The sequence below is a fragment of the Rhineura floridana genome, chromosome 13 (genome assembly GCF_030035675.1).
Source record: "Rhineura floridana isolate rRhiFlo1 chromosome 13, rRhiFlo1.hap2, whole genome shotgun sequence".
NCBI classification, from domain to species: Eukaryota; Metazoa; Chordata; class Lepidosauria; order Squamata; family Rhineuridae; genus Rhineura; species Rhineura floridana.
In genome coordinates, this window is record NC_084492.1 from 24,402,119 (window position 1) to 24,421,501 (window position 19,383).

The 19,383-nt window shown below is 41.6% G+C and overlaps 1 protein-coding gene and 1 pseudogene across 1 annotated transcript in view; one reads left to right on the plus strand and one right to left on the minus strand.

Moving 5' to 3' along the window:
• The window catches only part of ZNF536 (zinc finger protein 536), a 340,362-nt gene that overhangs the window by 33,819 nt on the left and 287,160 nt on the right, over positions 1-19,383 (minus strand). The window lies entirely within an intron of this gene.
• On the plus strand, positions 15,367-16,242 carry LOC133369277 (ferritin heavy chain A-like; annotated as a pseudogene).

Genomic DNA, 19,383 nt, shown 5'->3' on the forward strand with positions numbered 1-19,383 from the left:
ACTTTCCCTCCCTGTAATGGCACTGCAGGGATGGTTTAGTTTAGGGTTGAGAAGGGAGGTTTAAGTTCTCCTATCCAGGCACTTTGATCCCGACAGAAATTCTTCCCATATTGGGATTCAATTTTTTCTTTTTAAATACCCTGGCAAGGCTGATAGCCGGGCAATTAGCGTAACATGTAGTTATGCTCTCAGATACAACCCACTAGCCTCATTAGTATAGGTGCTTTCTTTCAAGTACCTTTGCTACATCATTGCTGATCCGACCACTAGCTTGGTAGAAAAGACCACACAGAAAGAAGTCAAAGGTAATTGGGCTCAATTAATTTCAACGTTAAGTCTCTCAAGCAATTCTGGCAAAAAAAGAGAGAGAATCCAATAATGAAGTGGAAATTTGCCATGACAATGATGTGCAAAGACCACATTTAAAATAATAATAAAATAACAGCGTGAAGGCCACACTGCAGTGTTGTCTCTGCCAAAATGTTCTGGGAAAAGCTGGGCATGCTTGTGCCCCCTAATTTATACCATTAATATAGAACCAGATGTGATCTTAGACATTCTCATACACAGGATGAGGAATGGCTATCCCATACTTGTGGCTGTAAATAGTCACACTACACAATCTTGTCTTGAGCTTTTCAGCAATCAAAAATTAAAATAACAGCCAAACAATCAGTTTCTGAAGCAGTGGTTTCTACACATGGTTATCTTTTAGATCTGTATAAGTCTGTACACAAAACTGTAGTAAATTTTCATTTACATAGCTTATTGTGCAATACCGGAGAATATGGTCACCCCAATAGATATTATGTCTTTGTTTGCAACATGTTACCCTGGGAACACAGTTCAGTGTACGGCTGATATCATTGTGGATATAGTTGAGGGGGGGAGGAAGTGTGCCTATCTGATCCTTCAATAACTTAATTCAGTCTTACAGAACACGGCTTGGATAATCGGAAATGAGCCTCAGATGCATCCATCCCTTCCTCCTCCCTTCTCTCACAGATGTCTTCACTTTCAGTATGCAATTTAACACTAGCCACAGTTTGCCATGGTGTCTGAGTTAGCAAACTATGGTTAGTACTTGCCCTCCAACCAAGAAATGGAAACCATGATGTCAAGTCTGTTTCTGGTTTGGAGGACATGCTGTAATGATGGCTTGCCAGTTTAGATGTTGAGCAAACAATACTTGGCATTTAACTGCAACAGAAAATGAAGGCTCTCATGAGAGGGGAGGAAAGCTCTGTGTGAGGCTACAGCTACTGCAGATTCTCCAAACTATGGCAAAGAGAGGTTTTGTGTTGGGTACCATAACACAGTTCCAGAAGCTTCTAAGAAAACTTCCCCACAGTGCTGTCCCACAATGAGGAGCTGAACAAAATTACCTAGTCAACCATTAGTCCGTTTTTTAAGACATTAGAATCTGGAGCAATCCCTTCTCTTCAGGACCCTGAATTATTCACCCTTAGCTGGCTTTTATCATCAGCTGCTGTAACTGTGTGTGGCTCCTGCTTGCCTACGTTAACTGAGTTGGACCTGTGTGACTGGCCTGCTTTTACTTAAAACCCTGTGCTGTAGGACTGGAGGCCTAGTACTGGATCATGTGAAGATCCTGGAGGGAAGCCCACCCTTAATTATATCTGGAGGCCTTATTCTCAGCAAGGATGGAGAGGAAATGGAGAAAAGGGAAATCAGGATTCTGGGTGGTCCTAAGTGGAATTTGAAACAAATTCCCTAGCTGTTCTTGGAGAGAAAGCATTCTGCTTGACTCCTCTCTCACTGCACCACCTGCACTCTGCATGCACAAGTTGTGTGAGTATGCCATAGGCAGGACCAATCCAGGGAAGGGATAGGGACTGTACCCATCCTCACCAATATCTTTTGTTCTTCCTTGCGAACATGTGCTCCTGATTTACTTCCCTGCACCCACCCACCCATATGAATGGTGCTAAGATGCACAGACCTCCAAGCATAGGATAAGGGCAGCCGACGGGGGGGGGTCGGTGGTCAAAGGGACTGCCCCACACCATGAGCAGGGGGCACAAGAAAGTAGGGTGTGTGTGTGTGTGTGTGTGCCGTGGTAACTGGAATATTCCCAGAATTCCATAAAAAAATTTTTTTAATATTTTGATAAAGAATGCAGATTTAAAATAAAAACCTGATAAGAACATAGATTTTAACCAAATACATTAAACTTCAAGTATACATCAAGCATAAATACTGCACCCCTTTCTATGGTCTGTTTACATCGACTTTATCCCCTTAACAAAATATGCCAATCTCCATTAATGTCGGCAGGGTTGTATGGTATAGTATGGAATACCAAAGAATGACTTTTGAAAACAGCTGGAAATATCAACAAGAAATGGGCTTCTCTATTGCACTCAGAATTTTTTTTTCTTTTGTTCAGTGAATTTATCTCACATAGCTTGCCTTTCCTGCATCTGGATATTGTTCCTCATGGAAAGTATTTCTGATCTTCTTTCAACATTAAAAGTGCAAAGCGCACGTAAGAACTACCCTGATCAGACCAACTTCCATCTAGTCCAGCACAATCTTTTTTCAACTGCAGCTGGCCAGACGCCTCTGGAAGCTCACAGGCAGGACATGAAAAAGATGGCCTTCTGCTATGACTGTGGTATTCAGAGATACACTGCTTCTGAACATGGAGGCTTTGACAATCCTGCCGGTATCTATTAGCAAATCTAATCGACTTCAGTAGGAATTATGCAGATATGTAACCAAACGTGGGATTGAAGGTAACAATTTCATTTATTTTCTAACAAATAGCAAATGCAAATGACATCAGGTGTTTCGGGTCATATTTAGTTGGGTTTAATGAATGGGTTATTAGTGAAGAATAATGGTCCAGAAATCACTATAAAGGCACTGAGATCAAATACTTTGCACAGGTAAGCGTTGTTTTTTGTTTTAATTCTCAATGTATCTTACAATGGATTTCAGCTGCATTCATCCCAATGCTTTTTTTTTTTACAATAGTTTGATTTGTTTATGAACTAGTGCATCTCTCATTTCCATGAGATATAGACATTGACAGCAAATAGACCTTTTCTAATTGAACTGATAGGCTGAAAGTGAACATGTCCTTGAATTTACACGGAAAGATAGACAGTGATTATTTATAATAAGGGATACAGCAACTGCCATTCCATTTTGTATCACAAGGACTTTATCATAAGACTCATGTTTAGGTAAATAGTGCCAAATAAGATAAATTCTGTATAAAGTACTTCTTTTTTAACAGTGTCAGATGTACAGAGAAAAAGACGTGTTGTTGATGGCATGTCCAGTAAAAAGTGTAATAAGAGAGAGGTTTAAGATAACATTTTGTTGCTGTCGTTCTCCCTGCCACTAATCTATCAAAGTTTCCTCGTACTGACCACCTTCATCCCTAGCTGGATGTCAGGACACTTTTAATTTATTGCTCAGATTAATTTCTTTTGAAATGCTTTCGGTCGGAGGCCCCCTGTTTGTGTAGCTTTAGAAGAGAATTGCTGGATTTGCAAAATAGCATGGGTGCGTATGCATTAATAAACGGTCTCTGTGTTTAATAAGAGTTGAATCCTTTCTTTTTAAACCTCTCTCTCTCTCTCTCTCTCTCTCTCTCTCTCACACACACACACACACACACACACACACACACACACACACAGTCTTCCTGAGCTTCCTTTCCTCCCGATATTAGAGCTTAGCTATCTCCTTGCTGAAGGACCTATTTGTCTACTTTAAGTGAAATCACTCAATTCTCAAAAGTCAGTGGAGGACTTTGGAAGGGGGAGGGCTGGGAGAGGGCCACTCCAAATAAGTTCCATTAATCAAAAGACACAGTCTAATGTAACTAATATTTTACAATTAGAGAAGACAAGATGGAACTAAAAGCCATCTATCTCTCTTACACCACATGATCATCGATTCATAATCAGAAGACTGAGAGTTGCACAAAGATGCATTTACAGGGGTTGGGGAGGAGAGAGGGAGGGGGGAATTGGTCTGAGCTCGAGATAATGAACACAATGAGAAGGAGCGGCGCTGAAGGCTGGGAAAGATGACAGAGTGGTTCAATGGTGACTGATGGCACAAAGATGAGTACTGATACCTGACAGGCAGCAAATGATGACTGCGGTCCTTTCCCACCATTATGATACTCAATTATCTTGGTAAGGAAAAAAAGGGGGGTGCAAAGTGGTTCTGCCCATTTGTTTATTTATAAAGCTTGCCCAGGATAGTGACTGTGCCAGGATCTGCTGGGGGGGGGGAGGAAGGAGGCCACCTTTTTGCCATCAGATCCGCAGCACTTTGTAGGAGCAGTAGTTTTCATTGTCACCACTCATGGGCACAGCAAGAAGAGGGGTAAAACAGAGGGCTTGCCCATCTGCTTTGTGAGCTTCAAAGGGGAAAAGATTCTTTCTCTTTCACTGCCACCTTCAGGATAAAGGAAAAATGGGGGGGGCACAAGGCAGGCAGGCAAACCAGCCGGTGGAAAGGGATTGCCATGGTATGTATTAGCTAGCAAACCAGAAGTAATAATTGCATCTCTTCCAAATGATGGTTACATGGTGAAAAATAAAGCGGGCGAGAGGGGGGTAGGGAGTGGAGAGGACAAAGTGGAAGAGAGATTTTTTAAGGGCTCCTCATTGACTTAGGGAATTATTAATAAAAAGGGGGGAAAGTTACTAGGAGACAGCTTTGTAGTTGCAGAAGACGCCACAGGCTAACGCTGCTTTTCCGAAACATAGGGCTGTTCCACTACATTATTTATTTTTCAAGAGACAGAATTCTCCAAGATTAAACAGGGTTATAATCAGAGCTTTGGCACAACAGGCTCCCTCCTGCCCGCCCGCCCCATTCCATTACACAGTGCTGGAGACAGTTTGGAAAAGCTGACAAGTCTTTGATCCTATCAAATTTTCTCCAGTTGGTTCTAACATTTATAAGAATTAAAACCAAAAACAAATACTTTTCATTGTATACCACTTTATCAGTTAAATTAAGGTATCTGTAATAAAACAAATTTTGGAGATAAACATTCATTTAGCAGCTTTTTTTTAAAAAAAAAATTATTTATTTGAAACATGTTATACACCTCACCCTTCATCCTATTTAGGATTTCAGGGCAGTTTACAATAAAATGTGAGTATTTTATATTCTGTGCTTAGTGGCTAAAATCTGGAGAACTTAATAAGGCCCTGTTGGAGCCTATTCAAACCAAAAAACACAGGCACAACATGTTCCATAGATGACATTAGGGAAGCTCGGTGGACTTTAAGTGGATCCCAGCCAATGAGTGTGTTGCAATTTGCTTTGCAGGACATTTTTTTAAGGAATTGTTCCTGGGTGTCCATTTTTTCATTCATGTGACTTGCATGCAGAAGCCTCTCTACCATGTACATGCCTTGACATTTGGATTGAGGTGAAAGTGGATCAAACTAAAAAAAGAGGGGGAAGCGTGAATACAACCCCTGCATCCTTGCAAATACATTTACACAAATTACTAGTCTAGCAAAACACTTACCAGCCTAGTAAAAATCTTACTAGCCTTTCAACTCACCAGTAAAGACATGAATTAAAATGCAGATGAAAATTAAAAATTGCTGCTTATGATTCATTCCCTGCTGTAGCAGAATTCTTACCAAAAAAAAGAAAAAGAATGAAGATAGTAAGAACCAGACATCACAGTGTATAGGGAGACAAAAATTGTTAAGGAGATTTTCAGAAAGGTTGGTGGTTTGTTAAGAACCCTAAAAAATAGTGGGTAATGTACACCTATGCTCTACTGTTTCTATTCAATTTCACTAAAACTTCATGCCTCTAGTCAGGCTTCCAATCTGAATTTGTGTTCTTGGTGCATTGATTAATTTTTTTGTGTCCATTTGTGTGCACTGGGTGTCCGAAAGCTAGGACTGGGTGTCCATTTGGACACACAGCTGTTACCTAAAAAATGCCTTGTTGCTTTGTTTTTTCCCCCTGGGATTTTTGTCATTCAGTATTCCATATGTTTTTATTTAGTCTGAAACCTTACACCGTCTTCACAACAATCCTTTGAGGTAAGTCTTTCTGTTATTCCCTTTTCTCACAGAGTTTTCTCAGTTCAGAGTTTTCCCATGGAGCAGAAGCATTCTTCTTGGGATTTTTATTATTCATAATTGCATACATATTCATTTAGCAGAAGAGAAATGGTCAAAGTTCAATACATTGATTTTTCCATTGAAAGTGACTAATGAGTGGTTAAAGCAACAGAATTGGTCCAAGAAAAAATAAACATTGCAGCATCTCTTGCTAGATGAAACAGGAAGATGTAACATTTTTGAAAAGTTAGATATCTAAGAACAGACAGATCCTAACATAGTGGAGTTCATAGGATTCTACATGCCAAAGTGCCTACTGCTTAGTATAAGGAGTGATATTAATGGACTAATGGAAACTAACAGTTTTGTGTTAACAAATAAATGTTGTGGGCTGGTCATATCTGCCATGGTGATAGCCTAATGTCAACACATAAAGTTATGCCATGACTGTAAACAGATCCACTAAAGTAACTGTTTGTGGTGTAAATGCATCAGCAATAAAAATATTATAATTTTCTTTGGACAAAAAAAAGCATAATGAGGCTTTGGGTCTTTTGGTGGTGTAATAATAATAATAATAATGACTCCATTGAAACACTACCAGAGCTACTACCATGAATGTGAGTATTAAAACGAAGGGTGTGTGCTGAATGGACAGGAACATAAACAAGGTTTCAAAAGTTCAAGAATAGGAAGGCAATCAATAGATAATGCTAAGCTAAACAGATTTGCCATTGTTTGCATCAGTAAATGATATGCTACCTTAAACCTTCAAGTGGTGCACTGGACTTAATAGGCACTTAGAGAATATATTGAAACATGAAGAAAGATTATGACATATGTCTAGGAGCCTTTACGGATATCTTTTCACGGACAAAGCTTATTTGCGGGTGGTTGTTAAAATATACTATTTTATGTATGGTACATTTTATGAAGCTGCTCTTTAAATTAGTACCTCTTTTGTTTGTAACTTTGCATGGTACATTTATTACCCTTCACTTACCAATTCAACATCAGCACACAGAAATGACAATAGTTAATATTGTCTATGCATTCCTACTGTCTCTATCATTAAAAGTAATGGCTGGAACTATGTGTTTGGGGAAAAAACTTTGGAAGCCTGCTCATTCCAAAAAGAAAAGAAAAAGCAAGGAAGGAAACATAATTCAAAAGTTTCCTATAGTTGGTAAATCACCAACTCACTGGAAATCAGTGAACACAGATGACTAACTTTCCATTGCAGCTCGCAAATTCGGAAGTTTTAAGTAGTGAATATTTCATAGATATGACTTCCATAACTAGCATCTTTCATCATTCCATTAATGTCTCATTATAGTATTCAACAGGCTTTGCATATAATCCAGCATTTCACATTGAAAATAGAAACACATTTGCCATATCAAGGGCCACGTTCCAAGACCTCCCTTCACCATTGTTGTACATTATTGAAGACTCAGCTCTAACTTTTCCCCGCCTGGTGCCATCCAGATGTTTTAGACTAGAACTCCCATCGTCCCTGACCATCAACCATGCTGGCTGGGGCTGATGGGAGTTCAAATCCAAAACACCATGTTGGGGAAAGCTAATCTATTCCATATACTAGATTCATTTACTCTGCAATGATGGGTTGTCCTCTACTGACTTAAAAGCTAAGGGTTATAGCCAATGTTACTTCTACTCAGAGTAGATCCATTGAAATTATTGGACATGACTAACTTAGGCCCATTAATTTCATTGGATTTACTCTGAGCAGAACCTATTTGGATACAACTCCAAGAAATTAAAAGCTAAGTCCAGCTGGAAAAAACCACAGTCATCCTATACTACATTACTGGGACATCAGAATCAACCTCTGTAGTTAGTATGCAGGCTGTGCACTACATGAGGACCTAGGAATACCAGAAGCTGCCTTATACCAAGTCAAACTATTTGTCCATTGCCTACTCTGACTGGCAGCAGTTCTCTAGGGTCTCAGGCAGAGAGGTGTTTCCCATCACCTGGTATCGGATCCTTGAAAATGGAGATTCCAGGGATGGAACCTGAGACCTTCTCCTTCCAAACCTAGTGCTCCCCCACTGAGCAATGGTCCCTCCCCATGAGCTCATGCATGCACTTACAAATGTGTGCTCTAGAAAGATGCTTCTTCCCCTTGGGGTGGGGTTCTGAATGCCAAATGACAACTGAATTTAAACAAGGCATTCCCAAAAAACTAAAATAGAGAGGCAAATAGGAGAAATGGTTTATCTGGTGCAGATGTATGGCCAAATCTGTGACAGAATGTTCATCCCTAACCACCCAGAATATTGTCACAATATGGCACTGGTGCAGAATTGGTAGCTTCTGCAATTAAATGTGTAGCTAATAAGTGGGGACTTTTTCATCAATGCATCTCTCTCTCTCTCTCTCTCTCCCCCCACACTATTCTTCCATGTACCCAAATATTTATCTCTACCAACCCTTGGAATGGAAAGGATTTTTTAAAAAAACAAAAACCAATACAGCAGAACATAAAACTGTGTAGTGAAAATAATGCAGTGTTGCTGTATTTACACATAATATCATTGCATATGTGCATAAATTATACCTAATGTACCATTTGATTTTCTGGTTGCCAAATCTGGAATATTTTAGTGGTAAATCCTCCTATCCCCAATGATGAAATCTCATGTACCTGCAAACCTGTATTCCTTTCTATACATGCGTTAATTTTCCCTGTACTGCTGACCGATACATTTTTCTCTTGTCCACTCTATGGTTTCAATGGGGTGGTTCTACTGTAATGCCAACATTAGAAACTTCAAGTTTAGGTAAGATTTTGGCACAATTATAGTCCTGTATGGTCTTGATTCACCCTGGTTTTCATATTTGGGAAAAGTCGTATGAACCTATAATCTTTGAAACAAGAGTAATTCTGCAGGGCGAATTGTCCCTAGCAATCCAATTGTCTCATTCACAGCACAGAATGGTCTTTTTTGCTGCTTTTTCTGGCAACCATTTAGACTGCAGTTCTTCTGTTTAAAACACCACCACCACCACCACCACCACCACCACCACCACCACCACCACCACCACCACCACCAGCAGCAGCAGCAGCAGCAGCAGCAGCAGCAGCAGCAGCAGCAGCAGCAGCAGCTAGCCTTCTATTTTTCTGTTACCTCTCAAGAAAGATACATTTGCGAAAGGCAAAATATTACGGACATTTTGTGAAGCATTGATGTGAGATGCAACTTGGGACAATTATTTTTCTGGACAGGAACTCTGCATAAGCCATTGTTCTTTACATGCTAGAAAGCAGGAACATTGGAAAAATAATACTCTGAAATTACACAACTTGGCAAAATTCTGAACTACTTTTATGAACTATGCACTCCATCCCAACCCGGAATCTGTTGAAATGTTCAGCTCAGCCTCAGCAGGAGAAATGAAAACTGAACTGTAGTAATTCCAAAAGAGAGCAATGATGAGGGTCTACCATTTTTCTTTGCTGTTCTTTACACTGCCTTTATTATACAATGTATTGTTATGATGATTTCAGTATATCCACATTTAGAATACCATAGGGTTACAAAGCTAGCACTGGACTTATCGTGAACCTGTGCCACTAGTATTTATTTGAATGATGTATTAACTGCCTTATTTGTAAGGTGGTTGTAAATAAGTATTAATAGTTTCAAGTAATAGTACTATCATTTAACATTTATTTATCCTCAGTAGTGTGCTCAGGTACCACTAATAATTTTAATACAAATTAGTTAGGAATCATCTACCATAATAAAATGCACAGTTACAGATAGACTGCTAGCTACATAATAAGGGAAGAATTCAAAATAATTATTTGGTCAAATATGAAACCTAAAAATCTATCAAATGTCTCATTAAAATGCAGATTACTTAGAGTTTATTACCCATTTATATATCATTTGACCAAAAAAAAGTCCCCTTCTCTACTGTAATTTGATCTTAAACTGAAACCATTGTTCAAAGGCTAAAACTCATAATCCGCCTATCGCTGAACCCCTAACTAATGATATGCCTTCAAATTTCTGCAAATGAGTTTGAACATTAAAATAACAAACCAAAGAGGGGGGGAACCAAGGGCTTTAAAAGTGGTCTTCGGCGCCACCTAGAGGATTTACAGCTTCATAACTTTTGGCACGTGGAGGAAAATTAAATACAGCTGAATAATTGAACGAGAGGGCAAGTTCAAACAGGGGTCACCATCTGTTTGACTAGAACTCTTGGCAGATTTCAGCTAAGACTCATGCTCATCATAAACATGCTTGCAGATATCATATCACACACTGCCCTAAAAATAAAAATAAAATCGTTCCTACAACATCCTTGAGCTAATTACATGTCTTCTGTCATGTCGTCATGGATACAAAAAACTGGAAGGTCAAAAAGATTCCTGAGCTTTTAAGCATCCTATCAGTGAAAAACAAAGACACTCTGTGTCTTCAAAGCTCAGAGAGCTGATACAAAACTATGTTCCAAGGGTGCCCAACTTATGTGAACTGAACATTTGGCACATAAATGCATATGGAAGATTTATACAAATCTCTCACATACACAAATCAGAATTGTCATTTATCGACACTAGGGATGGGGAAGAATATCCGCTAAATCGGACTTAGCACTGGATTTTTACTGAATCCGACAATCTGTTGTCTTTTTGGACCAACACTGATTTCTTGCAAGTGGCGGTAGCTGTAATCAGCATGGCTCCCCCCCCCAAATTTCCCCCCGATTTTATCTAATTATCTTCAAAATTACAATCGCTATTATCTATTAACTTCCATGGATTTACATAAGCATTTATGTTAAAAATTATGTAATTTCTTTTTCACCGCCAAAAACTGAAACAAAACAGTGGATCAAATCAGCAAGTGCCAAAGAAAGCAAGAACAAAAAAACAGCGGATCGGGATTGAACGACGGACTATCAGAATACAAGCGGATCGGTTCCTAGGGAGCGAACCCCATCACTAGTTGACACAGGGAACGTTTGAGAGGTTAAAGACCATGCATATGAATACTTTACTCCCTGTGAAATGCTCAGAAACACTATAGCAACCTTTACAACACTTCTGTAAGGTACAGCAATATTATTCACTTACAAGTGCGACCTGCAACAAAATGTTGCAGCATACCCTTTCATAAAAGAACTCCCTTCAAGCATTACATTCCACTCCTCTCCTCTCAACCACTACAACAGAAGCATCCACCACTTCCTCCTCCACCACCAGAAAAAATGCTTCATTGTGACACAGTGTCCTTCACAGGGGCCTTCTGTCCCAAGCACAATGCTGGAACTTGAACGGAGCATACTTGTGCTGGAACTTGCTTGGATGCTTACATGGAGCATCTAGCATGGAGTTTGCACTGTATGCTGGGAGATGCTGTTTTACAGTGTCTGCTCCAGATCTGCTTCTTTTTTTGATGGGGAAGCTCTTCCCTTCACTTGCCCTGCCCCTCTGGGCCCAGTCCACACCCCTGCCATAGGGAAGAAGGTAAGGTGACTAGAGTTTGCTGTTCCTTTCCTTTTCAGATATGGCCAACATGGTGTCCACCAGATGTTGTTGGACCCCAACTCCCATCAGATCCAGCCAGCATGGCTGATGGTCAAGGATGGTGGTGGCTGGAGTCCAACAACTTATGGGTGTGTGTCCCATGTTGGCTACTTCTGACAGCTTTTGTTACTGCTCACTCATTTGGAGAATGCAAGTGAACAGGCAGCAACAGGAAGGAGGAGAGGATGCAGGATCGGCAGACTTCTGGGGTGGCAATGGGCCTCCTGATGAGTAGGGGTCCTGGCAGAAAGACTACAATGCTGGCCCCTGACGCCATCCCTGGCAGTTTACTAAATGAAGTATGCCATGAAGGGACAGTAACAGGATGACAACCTAGTGTCACAATCATGCTGGCGATGCCCAGTTGATACCCTACAAAGTATGTGCGTCTTGTGCTTGCCTAACATTTCCACTACCATTCTCCAATCTGCATGTCAGCGTCTCTCACAACGGCCTGTTAAGACATACACTTGGGGCGTTAAGCCCCAAAGTGAAGGATGACTGACCCATGAAGGATATCCACCAACTCTTCTATACTTCCAAAGATGTGGAATAGACAAATATGGACTTTCATGCATATATACCTACATGGTGTTAGAATACCACAGGAACATAGAAAGCTGCCTTCTACTGAGTCATTTGAATGAAGGTGCTTAGATAAGCACACCTAATACCAGGAGAAAGTAGTTAATTTGAGAACCCAAATGCCTGGAGCAATAGAGAAGCCAGGACCCAAGTCCATTAGGGTTCTACAAAATTATGAAAAAGGGAAAGTCAGTAGAGAGCAAGAATTCTTCTCTCTCTCTCCCCCCTTCTCTGATAATATTACAACAGGGGGACGAGATCTGGCAATGGGTTCAGGACAGACATAAGGAGATACTAATGTAGTGAATTCTTTGCCACAAATGTGATGGCGGCAACTGGCTTAGAAGTGGTCTAGACTAGAGATGCCAGAAAAGATTGTAACTGGGTGCAGGTATGATGAGCATCACTCGCACCTCTAGTCTTGCCACACCTGGACTCAGATGCAAGCTTCAGGGGGCTTGTAACACTCACCTCAAATAAGATACATTAGAAAAATGCAGCTGTCTGATGATAATATGCTATCACGTTTCCATACGTGTCTCAGCTGACCAAGTGGGTGGTGTGTGACATGCAGGTTGTAGACTATAAGATGCCTTAGTGTTTATGCACTTAGAGGAAGCTCCCTTCTACTGAGTCAGGCCGTCAGTCCATCTAGCTCAGTATTGTCTACACTGACAGACAGCAGCTTCCCAGGATTTCAGGCAGAGTTCTCTCCCAACCCTGCCTGAAGATACCGGGGAATGAACTTGGGACCTGCTGCATGCAAAGCAGATGCTCTACCACTGAGCTACGGCCCTTCCCTAAACTGGGGCACATGACGGGTGTATGTTGCATTGGGATACTGTGGGTAAAGATGCATATCTTACTTCAAGCATGTGCTGCTGCGCCATCAAAACCCTGGATCACTCCTAACGTCTGCGCACAGCAGAAGGCAACAAATGAATTTTTGGATTGCCTGCTGGATCCAGGTGCAGAGCAGAGCTTGGAAAATTTACTTTTTTGAACTAAAACTCCCATCAGCCCAATCCAGTGGCCATGCTGGCTGGGGCTGATGGGAGTTGTATTTCAAAAAAGTAAGTTTTCCAAGCTCTGGTGTGGAGTATATTCTGCTTCTGCAGCTGCTGGTTTGAGACTCCTGCCTTGGGTAAACCATAGTTTACACGTAGAGCACAAGTTTAATTGGATCAGGTAGCATATGATGGGAAAGATCCCTTCCTGAGATTCGCAAGAGTCATTGTCAATCAGAATAGATCATTTCTAGGCCAGATGAATGAGTAATTTGACATGATACGAAGCAGCTTCCTTGGTTTCTAGAGATGCTTTCCATGTACATGGAGGATCTCTAGCTATCTCCAGTAGTGGGCCTAGGGAAGAAAGACCTAGAGCTGAGACTCTCAGAATTGCCAGTACTATATATTATATCCTTTATAGCCTATGCCAAGTGTACACAAACACACACCCCACACATCCAGTATTCAAAATGCTTTACAATGCTGTATCAACTCCATCTGATACGAAGGCTGCGCCCCTACTTTCCCAACCATCTGCTCCCATTGGTGGTACATGCCCTGGTCCCCTCTCGCCTAGACTACCGTAATGTGCTCTACGTGGGGTTACCCTTGAAAAAGGTCCAGAAGCTGCAACTAGTACAGAATGCAGCGCCTCGCCTGATTAAAAGCAGCCGCCGGCGAGATTACATTACTCCAGAGCTGAAGGAGTTGTACTCGTTACCAGTTGTTTTCCGGGCCCAATTCAAAGTGTTGGTTTTGACCTTTAAAACCCTGCACGATTTCGGCCCAGTCTATCTGAAAGAGTGCCTCCAGCATCATCAGCAATGCCGCTCAACAAGATCAGCCTCCAAAGAACTTCTCTCTATCCCACCAGTTAAAACAGCTAGACTGGTGAGGACTAGGGAGAGGGCTTTTCAATCATGGCCCCCACTCTGTGGAATTCCCTCCCAAATCTCCGCCATGTCCCCTCTATGATGAGCTTCCACCGGGCCTTGAAGACCTGGCTCTTCAGGCAGGCTTTTGGGGTGGGTTAGATTTTATTATTATTGTTTGAGATTTTTAATGTTCTAATGTAATTTGTATGTTTTTATGTTGTATGTCACCCAGAGTGGCTGGATAACCAGCCAGATGAGCAACTAATGAATTTAATAAATAAATAAAATAAATAAATAAACATCTGGTTGGCATCTGGTTGGCCACTGTGAGAACAGGATGCTGGACTAGATGGACCATTGGCCTGATCCAGCAGGCTTTTCTTACCTTTTGGGGCCTGGAAACAAAATGGCAACCAATGCAACAGTTTTAGAAATGGGGTTATATGAGTTCTAAAAGAAACCCCAGCCAATAATTTGGCCACTGCATTTTGAGGAGGGCAGCCCCTCCAAGAGCAGTTAAGTGCTTCTGAGACAACTCTGAAGTATGGCCTTGTTATCAGTAACATTGTGTTTTACAACCAAACGGAGCTGGATACTCACACAAAAGTAACTCCACCCATTTGAGTTCCTGAACATGTATTAATGATGTTGCAAATACATGAAAAGGAGGGCTTGTAAAAGGAAGCTTCCCAGGCTTGATAACATGTGAGAAAGCATACAGAGAACTGGGCCCTCTTGAGCTGCCCTTGAGCATCCTGCACTGCCTTCGCCAGCTCCCTCTTCTCCTGCCCTCCAAGCACCCTCCCAGTTTCCCACCAGGTCTTCCAGTCCCATTGCTCTCCTTGGTGGGATATGATGCTCTGCCAAGCAGCTGGAAATGCTACATCCCCCCCTTCAATGTCCCAGATAAGTTGGGGAAGCCGTTGGGGAGAAGCGGGTGAGAAATGTTTTGCTTGCTTGAACTGCTTGCTTGAAGTGTGCACAGAATAGGAACACGGGAAGTTGCCTCATGCTGAGTCAGACCATTGGTCCATCTGGCTCAGTGTTGCCTACACTGACAGGCAGTGGCACTCCAGGGTTTCAGGCAGGGTTCTCTCCTTGCCCTACCTGAAGATGCCAGGGATTGGACCAGGGACCTTCTCCACGCAATGGATGCTCTACCACCACTGAGCTACAGGAGTCATTGAGCATTGCTTGCGTTATTGTTTGCTGTTAGTGAGTGTGCTTGCTGCAACACAGACATGGCATCTCAGATGCCCCAGAGCTTCCATGCTGACTGTGACGCTGCAGTGAACCAAATGGGGAACCTAGAACTACACGCTAGCTATGTCTGCTTGTCCGTGTCCCACCACTTTGACTGCAATGATATTGCCTTGTGCCACGTGGCCAAATGCCTCAAGGAGCAGTCCCAGGAAGAGAAGAAGCATGCAGAGAATTTCCTGAAATACCAGAACAAGCCAGAAGGCTGCATCGTGCTGCATGGCATCAAGAAGTAGGGTTGCCAGTTTCAGGGCCTGAGACTGATCCTGTATCTTTAGGAGAAGAGAAAGTCAGCCAAGTGCAGGTGTTCTTGCAACTCTGTAATGGGAAAAACCACAAGGTGGAATTTTCCCTTCCCCCTGCACAACTGTTAAAGATACAGAAGACCTCTTGGTTTCCAGGCCCGGCATCCAAGAGGTCTTCTGTATCTTTAAAAGTTGTGCAGGGGGAAGGGAGAATTCCACCTTGTGGTTTTTCCCATTACAGAGTTGCAAGAACACCTGCACTTGGCTGACTTTCTCTTCTCCTAAAGATACAGGATCAGTTTCAGGCCCTGAGCCTGGCAACACTATCAAGAAGCTAGAGCAGGGTAAGTGGGACAACGATGTGGCTGCCCTACAAAGTGCCCTGGAGCTGGAGAAGAAGGTAAGCAGGCCTTGTTGGATCTGCACAAGCTTGCAACAGAGGAGAGACACCCTCATCTGTGTGACTTCCTGGGTTCTGCATACCTGGAGAAGCAGGTGAAGGCCATCAAGCAGCTGGGAGAGCACCTCACCAACCTGAGACACCTGGGAGTACCCCAGAATGGCATGGGGGAGTACCTCTTTGACAAGCTCACCTTCGGGGACAGCAGCTGAGCAGTACCCTGAAACTTTGTAACAGATAAAAAGAAATAAATTGTTGGTATAAATGAAAAAAAAAGTTTTATATTGTATGTTTTAAATCTGTTTTACATTGTGTGTGTTTAAATCTGTTGTAAGTCACCAGAGACTGTTGGGTATGAGGCAACTAATAAATGAAATGTATCAATCAATCAATCAATCCTTGGTGAGTGTATGCAAGCCTAGTATGCTCGTGAGTCCCGTATATTGCTGTCACCTCTCTATCCTTTCCTTCAAATCACCTTTTCCGCATGGACTTCCGTTCATAATCTTTATTCCCAGCTGTAACCAAGCTTCAAATACATGCATGGGCCTTTACACACACATCCTTCCCCCACCCCCATCCTTGTTTCTTCACCTTCTGATGATTCTCCATTTGCCTATTTTAGATTGTAAGCTCCCTGGGAGCAGGGACCTAACTGTTGCAACTCGATATGGTGTCACATGCACTGTTGGCACAGTATAAAACAAGAAATGCTACCGCTTAAAAAGAGGAGATCTGGGTTCATCTAAATGCACATATTGACTTTAGACTTTCTGTGTGTTTGTTTCCCAGTGGATTGATTCTCTGTGCATTCTAAAGACTGGAAGTCAGGGTTTCATTGCCATTTTGGTTTTTCCTCTTTTTGCTATAAGATTAAAGCTCATTTTTATTAAGGCATGTCGAGCAGGCACCTATCAGCATTGATTTACAGTTGCACCACAGGATACTGCACTACAAGGACACAAACTTAAATATGTTTATTTGACGGTGACCACAATATGCAACCTAAAGTTTTATTAAAAAGAATATGTTGCATTTTTCTAGCCCCAGCAACTTTGGCAGGATGTCAGTGAACATTTGTAAACACGACAAGGTAATAACGGCATCTCACAAGAGAGCTGGACACTTCCTTAGGGAAATCCATCATTCCTGACTACAAATATACTATCCCCAGGACTATATGGATGCAAGTTCAAGGCATAATATTTATTGACCCCATCAGCTGCATGTAATTCTAGCATTAGTGCAAATAACCCAGTGGCCTTTTTTTCCACACCACAGGAAAAGAACAACATGGTAACATGTTATCTCACATTACAGTTTGGTAAATGGAGATTTGGACACACTTGCAAGGGGAGAGTGAGGAGGAGGATTTGATTAGACTCCATGACCTGTAATTTCTACCTGATCATTATTCTAAAGGCTCAGAGTAATCATGTCTTTTCTCTCTTTTTTTGTCTGCTTATTTATTCAATTTATGACCCATCCTTCGGATCACAGAAGGACCCACAAAACAGCTTACAGTGAGGGCAGATATTCTACAATGCGGTGGTAGAAATTATTATACATTTGCCTCATTCCAAAGCCCTAATACATTGAATGCACCGGGGGGGGAGTTGGATCATGTCTACTAGCCTCACCTTACCACCATGTATTGAGCGAAACTTCTGAACAGTGCTCATGAATGTGCATAGGAAGGAACTGAGGAAGCTGTCTTATACTGAGTCAGACCATTGGTCCATCTAGCTCAATATTGCCTACTCTGACTGGCAGCAGCTCTTCAGGGGTTGGAGGCAGGAGTCTCTCCCAACCCTACCTGGAGATGCCAGAGATTGAACTTGGGACCTTCTGCATGCAAAGCAGATGTTCTACCACAGAGCTACAGCCCTTCTCCAAACGTCCAAGGTGTACATACATCAACTCTGTCACTGTGATCTGTATCCTCAGTTGTGCTGCTATATGATTTATTTATTCATTTATTTATTAATTTATTTTATATCCTGCCCTTCCTCCCAGTAGGAGCCTAGGGTGGCAAACAAACACTAAAAACACTCTAAAACATCTTAAAAACAGATAAATATTAAAATAAATATTTTACCTTAACATTGCACTCTGAATACAGCAATACATTTATTTATTTCATTTAATTATTAAAATATTTATAAGCCATACTTTTTGTAAAAGTGTCTCAAGGCGGCATTACGACACACAAAAACATGACTGAGCTAAAAACCAATTAAAAAAACCATTGTCAATAACAATAACAAAAGCATCCGCAAGTACTGCACTGACTGGAAAAGAAAATTCATATTAATAGGCCTGTTTAAAAAGTTCTGTTTTCAGGAGATGCCTGAAAGAAAAAAAGGATGCTTCTTGCCAAACTTCCATTGATAGGGAGTTCCACAGGGCAGGGCCTGCCACACCAAAGGCTTGGTCCCTGGTGGAGGCCAACTGAACCTCTGGGGCGTGAGGCTCCATTAAAAGTGCCCTATCAGAAGATCTCAGCAATCGAGATGGAACACAGGGTGTTGTTGCTGTTGTTACTTTATTAGTAGTAGTAATAGTAAGTCCCCCTTTAGGATGCACACCTTAACGTGGTGAGGGGGTTTGAGAGTGCTGAAGAAGCTGAGAGCAATGTCGTCAGGAGTCTAGACCAAGAGGCTAGACTCCTGGCAGGGGCACCCACGGCGGAATGGTCAAAGCTGAGACACCAGACTAAGATGCATCCAAACTCAGAGGAAGGCAATGGTAAACCACCTCTGAATACCTCTTACCACGAAAACCCTATGAACAGAGTATCCAATAAGCAACACGAGATAGTGCTGGAAGATGAGATCTTAACAGGGTAGTTCATGACAGATGCTCTTGGAGGTCACTGATTCATAGGGCCGCCAACAACAACAATAGTAAGTAGTAGTAGCAGTAGCAGCAGCAGCAGAACTGCTACTACTAGTAGTAGTCAAACTAGCGGTAAGAGGCATAAAGGTATATGGCTCATGGGCTAATTCATTCATGTGTTTCAGTGCGATTTTCTTTCATTGTTGTCTGTTGCTTCTACCAGTTGTATAAGTTTGCACAGAATAATCTGTACGTATATCACATCAATAAAGTAACTAAGGAAACATTAACGTTTGTATGGATGGAAACTTTTGTAGACATATTGCAGCTAAGTCCCACTTTTTTTAAAAAAAACCCTTTATTTGCAATAAAGTCTCTAAAAATATTAAAAATCATATTTAAAGCATTCTCATAAAATGTGTATAAAGAAAAGACAAGTTTAATTCTCAGAGGCTCCATTATCAGAGCAAAAATTAATATTTGTACTGTTTCTAAATTGGAATAAAATTGCAAAG